The sequence below is a fragment of the Pholcus phalangioides genome, unplaced genomic scaffold (assembly GCF_987345545.1).
Source record: "Pholcus phalangioides strain wild (caught in Gottingen) unplaced genomic scaffold, Ppha-v1.0 ptg000009l_1, whole genome shotgun sequence".
NCBI lineage: Eukaryota > Metazoa > Arthropoda > Arachnida > Araneae > Pholcidae > Pholcus > Pholcus phalangioides.
In genome coordinates, this window is record NW_028301602.1 from 16,704,343 (window position 1) to 16,717,480 (window position 13,138).

The 13,138-nt window shown below is 34.9% G+C and overlaps 1 long non-coding RNA gene across 1 annotated transcript; it reads left to right on the top strand.

The window, feature by feature from the left end:
- Positions 1–5,755: 5,755 nt before the first annotated feature.
- On the top strand, positions 5,756–12,906 carry LOC149082131 (uncharacterized). The gene is made up of 2 exons (XR_016193168.1): positions 5,756–5,869; positions 12,316–12,906. It is a non-coding gene; the product is annotated as an uncharacterized LOC149082131 (long non-coding RNA).
- The last annotated feature ends 232 nt before the right edge of the window (positions 12,907–13,138 follow it).

The window sequence follows — 13,138 nt, forward strand, 5'->3', positions numbered from 1 at the left end:
GTCACAGATCAATTTCCTACTGATTTTTGAAAAATTTGCATATTTTATTTCAGTTTTTTAGAGCCAAAAGCAGAATTTGTATTCATTTCGGACATTTCGTGAAAGAGGATTTTTTTGCAAAAAATTTCAAATCACCAGATTCTTCGATGTAAGATAATTACACTCTTATGAGGAAATTTTGGTTATTTTCAATGAAGCTTAAAAGCTTTCTATAGCGATAAAATGCATTGAAAAGATTTTATTGTTTTCTGTTGTTGTACCTAATAATTTTATTACATGCATATAGAAAACGAGCTGCCATAAAAACTGTTTTATACAAAGAAATTTTAAAAAAAACTTCAGTTTTCCTCAGAATAACTTCAATAAACCTGATAATGCATATTTATTTTCATATAATGCATCTTATACGTATAAAAACTTTTTTCTTGCTAAAAGATCACGGAAAGCAATATTTAAAACAAATTTTACTCAACTATACAGCTTATACACGCCTGTGCAATATACAGCCAAACTCGGTAATAACGACCTCGGTTGAACGAAAAATATTTCTCCACTCGTTTCTACTTCAAAGGCATTTTCCGAAGAAATTCATAACAAGAGCTGATCATATCCAGGGAATGATATACGCTCCGACTTGCTCACTAACGTGAGCACTACATAAAATATTTCCGAATTATATACTCTTTCTAGCTTTTCTATATAAAAATGCTTTAATTCTAAATCTTCAATGGAATCAAGAATGCAGGTAATTTGCATAATTTATAAAATGTGTAATAAATACCCAATTCACATATTTGCGAACTTCCGTTTTTTTCCCCATGAAATACATTTTAGACTACCTGCATCACTGTATTTCTCGCCAAATAAGCAATATTTGGCTATTTCGCCGACATTTAGCAACATGTTTGGTGAGAGTCGATGATGTCCCATATTAATTACCCCAATTAATCTCGATCAAATATGGTCGCGCTGATCATAAATGAATTAAAACAGTATTTGATTGCTTCTGTTTAAATTTTCCGTCAATATAGGTCGTAAAAACGTCTACCTTGGTTGTAACGACGCATCGGTTATAACGACAAAATTTCACAAAATCTCCAGTGTCAATTATAACCGTGTTTGACTGTGTTATCTTCATATTTATGACACACAGCATTAAAAAAAAGTTCAGGTTGGAATTTTGCTCTGCATGAGCGTATGTTAATTCGCGCTATCATTGGAATAATAGAACTTTTTTGAGTGTGCTTTCGTTGATATTTAATTCAAAAAACATTTTATGTTTTTCAGACGCGCAATACTGTACATTGTACGAAGTCTTCAAGTTTATTCAAAGCATTATCATTATTTCCATGCATTGTCTTACTGTTGGAACTTCAGACCAATTAGTCTTAAACAGGGCTGGACAAATCACAAACAAATCTAGGGGTCAGAACAGTTTATAAGACACCAAAAATTCTTTTTACCCGAAGAAAAAGGTCCAAAATAATGCTTCTTTTGGCTTTTTGAGAGAATAGTGACCCCCCCCCCTCCATGTTACAAATACAAATACAAATACAACGCCACAACAGGCAAATTGCCCAACGAGGTGGCTGACTTAAGAACATCATGGATCTCCGAGCCATTTTTTTTGGAGGCCCTACCTACTACTGCTACACCACACATGCACCCCCCCCCCGCAGAACCTCCCAACGAACCCCCAACGAATCGGTACATGCGGGAATGTGCGTGTACGTGTAGTGCAACCTGACGTAAAGTTTGTTTCTGTGTAATGCTTGTTATGATGTTGGCAGATATGCTGCTATAAATTGCAGACATTTTGTGCTGCTCTCAGCCTGAACTTTAGTAATTATACAAAGTAAATTTTAGGTGACAAACACCAAATTTTTTGTTCGCCATGGCGACCAGGTTTTGTCCATTCCTGGTCTTAAGGGCCTTGATGAGTTCTACTCTATATTCTGTCCATATTTATTTATTTAGTTTATTTACAATAGCTCCAGAAGGAATGAAATGCACTTATTTTGGAAAAGTAATAATAAACATGAATAAAAAGTAATAATGATAATGATAAAAAAATAAAAACAATCAGAAATTTGACAGTCAAAACAAAAACACTTCGCATACGGACCCAGGTCAAAATCCTCGGTAGCGGAAGCAAATCTCTTTGCTCTAGGACGGACCAAATGGGTCCCTAAGAGCTGCATAGTGTAGGTTTTGCCTTTTGTTCTGTTGTCTTTATTTTATTTTGTATATTTGTATTCATGTATTTATGTGTGCTGTTTTGAATTATTAAATAAATAAAAAATAAATAAATAAATCTCGCGCATAGACGCTCTGATGGCAGACTGTTCCATATTCTCGCAACATGGCATGTGTACCCGTGGAAAATCTCTTCTGTATTTTTATTTGGAAGTGATGCCTCCGAAGGTTAGCTCGCCTGTCCATGATCTAGAAGAAAGGTTCTCCCGATAGTAGATAAACCATTTAGTGGACTAGTTTGTAACACATCTTCAGATCTGCAGTGATTCTGCTCCATTCCAGAGAGTGGAAACCCAGAAATCCAAGCCTCTCGCAATAAGACCAGCCACTCATCCCAGCTATTGGTTTGGTAAAGGACCTCTGTGGATTTTCGAGGAGCTTTATATCCTTAATTTTGTAAGAGCTCCATACTTGCGAATAGAGATCCAGAGTCGGGCGAACGTACACACAGAAAGCATATGACAACGTATACGTGTCACATTTGTGGTATGCCATACACATAGCATATATGAAATTCTATTAGCATTGCAAACCATGCCATGGCAATGTTCAGTAAAATCCAGGATTCTTCTCATTTTGCAATACCTGAATCCACGCGTGTATCTAATTGTTGTAACGTTTCATTACTTAGATAATAAGTTCATTGATAATATTCAGAATTGGTGCGTCTGCCCAAATGCATTGATGATTCACTTTTTGATGTTGAAAAAGGGAGTTTATTATAGAGCATATGGAGCATTCCAAGTTAAAAGAAATTTTAATCTTTGAGAATGACAACACGTCTTTGCTGAAACGAAAGATTTGATCTTCCCGGCATTATTTTGTTCTTCAATATATGAACACAACGGGACCATAAAAAGATGGTCTCTAACCTTGCATAGACTTCATGACCTAAAGAGAATGTTCATTCTTCAGGTAGGGAGAAATGGGAGAAAACATCTTCCAGGTTCCAGGATTGCTGCTGGAGTTATTTTCTGCCCCATTTCTTCCTACTAAACCATTTCTTTTCGTGATTAAGGTCATAGAAGGTCAGAGACCATCTTCTGTGGTTACTGTGGTCACATTATATCAATAGGCGTAAATTTATTGGAAATATTGAGAAGAGAGGCCAAAAATTTCCATAGGTATTATTGGGATGGGGGATCCATGTTTACGCCAATGCAACTACCCGAAAACCTAAAACATTCGAAACGGTATAGGTACAGGATAAGTTGCCGATTTGTCTATCCATTTTTCTCCCAAATTATTGCAATATAATGATCGGATTCACAAAACACAGTGATACCTCCGCTAACGGAAATAATTTATTCCGGATTACTATTCGTTATCCGAAACGCGATTTGTTATGGTTTCTTATAATGCTATCGCACCGGGGCCCCGCTTTTCTGAGGCCCCGTACTCTCGGTAAATTATTGGAGGCTTTCGCCAATCCTGAAATTATTTCTTGCATTAATTTTGTATTTTTTTATCAATTCTGGAATTATTTCTTCCGAAAATTCAGAATCTTCATCAATTCTGGTATTTTTTCATCGTAAATTATGAATTTTCATCAATTCTGGAAAAAAAAAATTTCACCAATTCTGAATTATCATTAGGGTTGGAATGTCTTTTAATAAGTTCTAATTTATCATGTCTGGAATTTTCAATAGTTTCGGGAATTGTTTCTCTCAAGACTTCAAAATTACCTTCGGTGCTGAATTTTAATCAATTTGTGTTCATTTATTACATTTAATTGTGTGTTCACAATTTTTTTGTACATAGATATTTCTCAGCATACCTATATATTATAGATGCCGATTCACCTCTCCCACAAAATAAATAAAATCAGGGCATATTGGGTCCTTAAAATTTCTGGTGCCCTGAAAATGTTGAAACGCATCTGAGCTCTCACTACTATTTTCGAACTGGGCCCCAAATCAAGTATAATGGTGATTCTGAATACAACCAACAACTGGTGTTGACGCAAAACAACAAAACGCGTTGACAACAAAACTGGTGTTGACGCAACCCAGTCGAGTTCGTAGGTGTCCTCCAACTATTTGTGATCTTCTAAGCTCATTTCTATGTTTGATTCGTAAAGATGGAAAAGATAAGCTCCTACAATGTCCAGACTTCTTCAGCTTAGTCTCAGTTTGATGCTAAAAGAACGCGTGATTTCAAAACGGCTTCCTTTTATTCAATGCATTTTCTATTAGCTGAATCTTTAATTTTACACGAAATGATTCAAAAACTTCGAGAAAGAGAAATCGAGGTATATATAGATAAAAGATGCCGAGGTGGACAAGAGTTAATCGGAGTCAAGTGACTGAATGAATGAATGAACGCCAGGGTCTGCCACTGGACTTATCCCGTTGCCGAGATCTCTTCCAGCCCAGCTTCGGACTCAAGTGACTGTAATTCTGATGTCATAATTGGCGCTAAAATTCAGCTCACGATGCTCGGCTGTTTCATGTTAGGCGCATGCATCCACATCAACGAAAATGTTAGCCGAATCCGTATTCGTCGAGGCAGAAAAATCTTCGTCAGCCGAAAAATTCGTTAGACGAGGTATCACCGCATTTAACTCCCATTAAGATCTCATTATCGCTCAGCATCTTCACGAATTACGAATTTGAAATCAGTATATTAATTGTTAATCTCAATCAATAAAGACATCTTTTATCATAGGAGTCCAAACAAATAAAAATATTTAATTCATTTTAATATCAAGTACCTAGTAGATCAATATCTATTAATTAATTAAGTAAAAATTTTTCATTTTCCTCCGCAGTTTTTATACATCTCATTAACTCTGACTCACGTGTGGTTTTATTTTTCAATACAAAACTTGAAAGATCAGAAGAAAAGAATTCAAGGAAAAAAAACTTATAAATAACAACTTATATCAATACTTTATTGAAAAAATACAATATAAAATCTTATTATTTTTTTTTAAATCTTTTTCGTATTATAATTATACAATAAAAAGAAACACATTTTTTTATGTTTAGCCTAAAGCCAAGAATCAATATTAAATTGATAAGAGCGACAAAGAGTTTTCTTTTTGAAAGAGCGATTGGGAGTAGATGTTACCCAAGGCTATTTGATGGGATTTTTTTTTACTTTATAAACACTGTACATTCTTTTTTTTCAGTTGATCTGTGACAAGCCATGGCTATGAGACAGAGAAAAAAACGGTTTTTTTTTATTCATTTATAGCACATAATCCCATTAACCCATTCCGAATTTCTGGTTTTTTAGGGTTCGTTGGTCTTCATCGAGAGGGAAAGAGACCATGGATTTTGGGAGATTCCAACTCGAAATATCTGCTGTGATGGGATTGAGAAAAGTAAAGTGTATAATAATAATAATAATAAACCCTTTCTAAAACAGGAAAATTACGTTTTTGTGCAAGATTAAAGACAAGCTATTGGATTAGAGAAATGACTATCGGCCCGTGACCTTCCTTCAAACAGGGTTTGTCTCATATATAGGCTCGATGGAGAGCTCCATCCAGCGTCAAATCGTGTTTTGTGTTCCTCCAGTTAACTTCACTCGTTAAGTTTTTTTGTGCTTCTGCGGCTAAGTTTTTGAATTGGGAAACAAAACCCACAACAAAAAACCCTTACTTCAGGTAAATTTGAAACAGTTATTACGTTTGGAATATTCTGTTGTTATTTTATGAACGTAGCCCCCAACATAAAATCAGTCTTTGAGTATCTGAAGTCACGGATTGATGTCTTTAATTTGGTATCTGCTCTCTTCGTTGGAATTGTTTGTGAACCGTCAACCGGGTTTAAGTGCAATGGATTTTTTATGCTTTTTTGGAAATTCGTATTAGTAGGTAACAGGGCTGGATAAATCTATTAACCGACGTGCGCGGTTAATGTAAAAACTTTGACCGGGCATGTATTTTTTACTCCCACATGCATGAAGCTGGCATACAAAATACTGATTCGAGCATGTATTATTCTAAGTTACATGCTCGACTGTGATATAAATTTTTGGAAATTTGTCTAGCCTTAGTGTAGGCAAATGTTAGATTAGTTTCTATTTTCCATGGAATGATCCTACTGAGTTCCTAGAGGAGTTTAAAGCTAATTTTTGCTCATTGTTACACCGTTTTTAACGGATTAGCAAAATAGAAAAAAAAACCAAATACTACTACTTTGTCTTATAGGACTCTTCTGGATACTTCTGAAATCAAACTTAACTTAGTAACTTTCATAAATTTACTTAATGCTGGAACAAAGCAAGTAATGGAATAGAATGTTTGAGGTTTTCCCCAGTTCGTTCTTGATTTTCTTCCATTTTCATCGTTGCTCAAAGCTATTATTTTTAAGCTATTTTTAAGGAAAAAGATTGTCAATATTCGAATGAAGAAATTTTCGCCTTTGAACACCGATGAACATGTCCTTATTCCAAATAATTCAAATTCTGTTATGACTAATATATAGTGTGTTGATAATAAATTATTTTATTACAAAAGTTAATCTCAAGGTTCTTAATCATAAAAACTAGTTAATCAATTTATTTTACGATTATCTAACAACTTACCTTTGACTCAAAACCCATCTCTAGTTAGTGCTATTTTTCAGTTGATGACAATCAAATTTGTTATGGGCAGTGTACCACATTTTTCATATCTAGTTTCCCTTTTTCAAAGTTTTATTTATTATCCTCATAATTTTCAACTTTGATTTTTTTTTATTTTTGTATTTAAAAATAATTGTCAACTATATAATTATTACGGCCATTCCATATAACTTCATATAAAAATTGTATACTCGTCACATCGTTATTTATTTATGCTTCGTGTTGTACTATTACGTGTAGAAATAAGAATTTTCTTCAACCGCTATTAATTTGAATAACTATTCAAAAATCTAATGCTTTATATTGTGAGATTTAATCACGATTTGATTAAGTTCATAATCAGATGTGTTTCATAATTCCTCATTGAATACTGAAATTTTCCTTATGAATTCTGATGTGAAGGAAGCTTGATGTTTCACAGCCTTTACTATTCTGGCATCATTCCTTTCACTTGCATGATACTCTTGAAGAAAACCATAACCAACCTTCTCTCATAGCAGTCACAAACTTTTTCTACTATCTGACTGATATTGATTTCTATTAGAACGAGAATCTAAGATTTATACCATTGTAATCTGCCTATCTTATGCTACTGTAAATACTTCATGACTTACACATATTATGTTTCCCTTTCTATTGATGAGTTAACTATTACTCATCATTATTATTTTTATATCTGCATTATCATATTCATATACTGTAGCATTAATAATCACAGCATGTTACATCTTCAACATGTTACTCATCGCGTGATGACTTTATCATCATTTATTCATATTAAATCATATTATTACTGATAACTAGTTAGCATTAATTATCATAAATATATGATATCTATTAATAGATTTCTGTGGAGGTGACTGGTAACTGCTGAGATATAAAGATGTACTTAAACAGCCACATCTTCAAATTTTTCACCATCTTAGAGATGCGTATGAGATGACCCTTAAATTGTCATCATCCCTATTCTCTTATACCAGCCATGCCTTCAATGCACTACTGCATTTAATTGGCAGAGCGATGATGGAAGATATATGAGATGTTAAAGTCTCATCTACGGCACCCCAATATACGAGTGAAGGTTCAAGGAACCTAAGAAAATATTTGAGGAAACTAATTCAAATTATAGATTGTTGTATATTACATATTTATTATTTTTTTTCGGCTTTCTCTATAATTTTAGGAAAACCTCTAGTTTCTTCAGTATTATTCATTTGTTATTAAATTTGTTATAAAAATTGACCCGGAGGAAGTTCATATGATGAAAATCATCAAAATTCTCATAATTCAAAAATATGCATGCACCTATTTCTCTCATGAGTTGATTATTCAACTAATATGAATAGTTCAGGATTGCACAACTCTGTAGTGATAAAAAATATATATCTACTTATCCAGGTAATAATTTTTATTTTTGATTAGCAGTTGTCTAAACAAATGACCACAGTCATATTATAAGCTAAGTTAGAATTTAAACGCAGAATTTGTTTGGCTTCGGTTTATATTAATCACAAATTTGATTATACGGTCTCCCGCCTTCCCCCTCCCCCTCCCACAAGGAAGAAAATGACGAATCAGGGCCGGTTTCACACAAGTTTGGGCCCTATTTAGCGTTCGTACTTTAATATTCATTCAGTATTATTATTCAACAATTATGTACACTCACAAAATAGGTTCCTAATTATGCTATGAAATTTGTTTATTTTGCAATCCGTCAGCCTTCAATTTCAGGAAACCTTATTCAAGAAAATTTAGCAACACGAGTAAATAAATATTCCGATGATTCGTGGACCCAAAATTTTTATACCTTGCCGTTGCTAGTTGATGCGAAGTACCAAGTACGGAGCTCATAGGTGCGTGGATGGCAGCAGAAGTGATGACATCTTATGGCCGAAGTTGCACGGCTTGGAGAATTTATGGGCATGGTTTCCAAAGCGTCGGTGATACCAGCCAACACCTTCTAGAGCAGGAGAAGGTGCTTCTGCTCTAGAAGGTGTTGTACCAGCACTGTCCCTCGGCAAAACTGCGATTTCGGCTGCAATTTCGTTATCTGGAACGCAACCCCCCCTCAAGTCTCGGTTTCTCTACTTAGGTAGAGATATTTATCAGTCAATGGCAAATCGGTTGCTTAAAAACAACCATCGGTGATTTTTTTTACATTATAAAAAACCCTTTATATAGAAAATATTCTCACTACTACAATACAATATTAGTATATTGATTTACATTCTCAACAATTTGCAGAAGGTAAAACATCTTTTACTACTTCTCGCAGACCATACATTTTTTCAAAAATAAATTTGGAACATTGCGAACGTTCTCCCAATATCTACAATATTAAGTATAATTTCATTAAAGTGCCACAAATTGCAAAATTTACCAATCTTTTAAAACAAATTTCTATTCAGAGATGTATTTGAAGGTATTGTTATACTTTTCCGTTGCTAGTTGGTGCGAAGTACCGAGCACTCATCTTCTCTGTCTTGGTTTCTCTACTTAATTTAAATATTGATCAGTCAAGGACAATACGGTTGCTTTTAAACAACCATTGGTTAAACCAGAGCCAAAAACAACCCAGAAAATGAACAGAACAGAACAGAATCAAATTGTTACCCCCCATGCCCAGCTCTTGGCTGATTGTGGGGTTACGAACGGGCCCAGTAAGGCCTATGAAGAAGGGGGAAAAAATAGACTGTCAGTTTTGTAAGATAATTAGTGTGTGTGCATGTATGTGTTTTGTGTGGGAAAGAAAGCATAGTCAAATCCAGGTCACGGTCATAGCTATACAGAATTTAGCCTAAATGCAGATAAATCACTAAGAAAATGCCACCACAACTCTTCGATGACACGTCACTGCCGGATGGAGAGAGGTCCAACCCACATATTTATCTTAGTGGTAACTGCATGCGTCAAAGTGAACTCAATCAGAATAAAAGAATGGTGGTTATAATCCAAAGCTTTAATTTATACACTCGTCAAATTAAATGCCATTCGTCCGGGTGGCTTTTTATTATACCCAGAAAATATGTAATATGCTTAAAATACATATTTATTTCCATTTAATAAATTTCAAAGTATAAAAATATATTTTTTTATTTATTCAACTTTTTTATTTTCTTTTTATTTCTCAAATACGTTAATTGCGCTATCATTTTTAACATGCCACCTAATTTTTATCACCGATATTAATAGCTTTCACAATTTAACGCTAGATGACAGCACCTTACATTCTTACACTATTGTACTATAGTTTTTCCTCCCTTAATCCCCCCCCCCCAACATTTTCCTAGATATAAGGCCAGAAAAAAAACACTTCTTTTAAATTTTCTTCAATTTTTTGGGTATATGTAAATTAATACAATTTTCAAGCTGTAGATTGATTTCCGTCACCACCTATTCAAAGTTTACTAACTTGGACGCTAGATGACAGCACCTTCCATGATATGATTACAAATATTTTCTATTTTCTACAGGAAAGAACGTGAATATGGTCCATTTCGAATTTTGATCGGGGGGGAAAGATAAATATATTTTCCTTGATATGATCCAAAAAAGATTCGTTTCTTTTTTAATCTTTAGGATTATATTCTAAAAAAAGGAAAGTGAGAAAGAATAAAATCTAGGTAAGGCATACGCGGTTCACTGCGCTGAAGAGACTTAGTCACGGTTGGTAGCTGCAGAAATTGACAGTATCATGTTTTCACCCAACTGATAAAAAGTGATATCGGATGGAACCAATGAGAGCAAGACGTTTTGCTTCACCCCAGCAACTACTCGGTTTAAAAATCGCAAAACAAATACACATAGGCTTATCTCTATATATGTACTAGTCATTTTCCCACTTACCCATTCCTCCAGTGATTCCCGTGTAATTTTGTTTTCTTTTTAATACCACGTATAAGAATTAAGAAATATCTGAAAGATTATATGTTTGTGTACCATCTTTCTTTTTTTAGCTTCAGGGTTCGTTCATCCCAGGTCGATACTGAGATATTAATCCGAAACGAAATTTTAGGGCATTGAAACTTAGTAAAATCAACTCAGTAATTCTTGCAGTCTCATTCGAAAAACTTTTCGCACTAATTCTCTTGATTACTTATAAGAAACCTCGATGTCTTTGTTATGACATTTATGGAAAAAATATCGCCTTATTTGTGTGCAGTATAAAATTACATTACTCTTCCCATCAATATTGGGACAAGCTCTCGGAATTGCGATCAGCTATATATCCATGTTATCCGATATTCATATTCGGTGGTGTCTACTTTCGTATACTCTTACAGTAAATTGTGGATCCGTGGGTGGGGGGGATCGTCTCTTCCAAGACGGGTAATATAAGAAAAAGTTCCATAAAATACGGGAGGATCCTCCAAACCTGCAAGTTCTGTATGATACAAAGTCACTTCATATTGTACCCGAGGCCATCTATACACATGGTATGGCCCAGGGGGCTTTGAATGCACAGGGATGCATTCAAAGCATACCTTCATAACCTTAATACCTTCATAACAAAAAGATCTACCGCTATGATTTTCAAGAATATATAAGTTTTTATGTACAGTGAAACCTCGCAATGAGAGACGCCCATGAGACCAGATTTTTGTCTCTGACATAATCCCTTATTTGGAGCTTCCCTTAAACATAGATTTGACTGTAATTGGTAGGTCGCGCTTCTATCAAGTTCGGGGACTCCCGGTAGCCTATGGTACTGTAGAGACGTCCCTGATTGCACCATTTTCATTCCATTTTAATTAGAGTAGAACGTTGAATAGCTCCCAGCAAGTTCGGTTGGGTTGTCATGTCATGAAGCCTTGATCATACTTTTTGAAAAGGATGTTAAATGTTCCTATTTTTCTGTGACTTAATGTTTGAAATGCAGTCACGATTTTATGCTCACAAGGTCAGGAATATTCACATGATCTGGGCTAGTGCAACCAGTAGCTTAGGCAAGATTTTTCTGTGGTTTGGGAGGTACAATAGCAAATGCGCTATTCGGAGAGGTTAGTGAAATTCAAAGAGTCAGATAAGTCTGACATGATCGCCTTAACATGGGACGGAAGCGTACGCAGGGAAGAGGGCCACAGGGGTTGCCCCCTTCAAGCCGACCAATAGATTAGGGGAAAAAATTTTGGCTTCGGTAAAAAACATTCAAATATCGAAAGAAAATACCCTTCATATGCTATATTAAATACTTTCTATTAATTTAAATACTTTTTGAAAAGGTGGTAACTCAAAATTTCTCTGGAAGGAAATTTTTGTGGACCCTCCTCCAAGACTTTTGTGCCCCCTCCAAAGGTCGATCTTGCATAAGCCCCTGACAAGAGGCAATTTAAAATGCTTAAATTTCATTTTTCATGGTACAAGAGGGAAAAACGCATTTTATAACTTAATTTTCCTAATACAAAACTGAAAAATTCTCAAAATTTGTATTTAAGTTTGTATTTTCGATTTGAATGTACGTTTCCTTGTTTTTTTTTCCCCCAGATCTAAAAATGCGTCCAACTTGCGGAAAGATTTTGGCACTTTTCATGCTGGTCTTGATTATCGGATCGATGACAGTCATCGACGTGGCAGAAGCTCAGGGCGGCGGTAAGAAAGGTCACCACATCATAGAGCTCCTGGCTGCAGGAATCGTTGCCAAACTTCTCAGCGAGCACAAGGAATGCCATCATGGATAATATCACGTAGGGAATTCAGCTCCATTGAGGTATTACCATGTCATCACCGGCAGCCTTCATCATAGCTTGGCGAATCTAGTGAAATCCGAATTTCATTCTGGAATTCTGAAACAAAAAAAAAAGTCAACAAATTCCAAGAATGATGGCGTCTGTCACAAATTGTACATATTTTTATTATTATTTACTGCATGCAAATAATTATTTTCTTCGTTCTTCCCTCTTCGAGTCACAACTTTGGATCTCTCGTCTTGTTCTTTCAAAATGGCCAATCTTTTACTTCGTTGTACGTTTTCCTTTTTGTTATATATAGCGCGTATATTGTATAGAGATAATAATACATGTATATACCCTCTTTTTAAAATGTAAATACGTTGTAATAAATTATATATATATATTATTTCATTGATTAGTTCATTGACTGTGGTAAAGTATTAATTTCCCAATAAATACAGAGACCTGTATTTATTGGGTAAAATTAGGATTAGGCCTTTTAGGATTCTGGCCGTATCAATGGCCAGAATCCTAAAAGCCAGAAACACAGTGGAAAAATAATGGTTCTGTCCCGTGAAATAGGGGATGTGTAGGATACTCACCGTACGATCTTCACTCCCACTAATTCACCCTTTAAG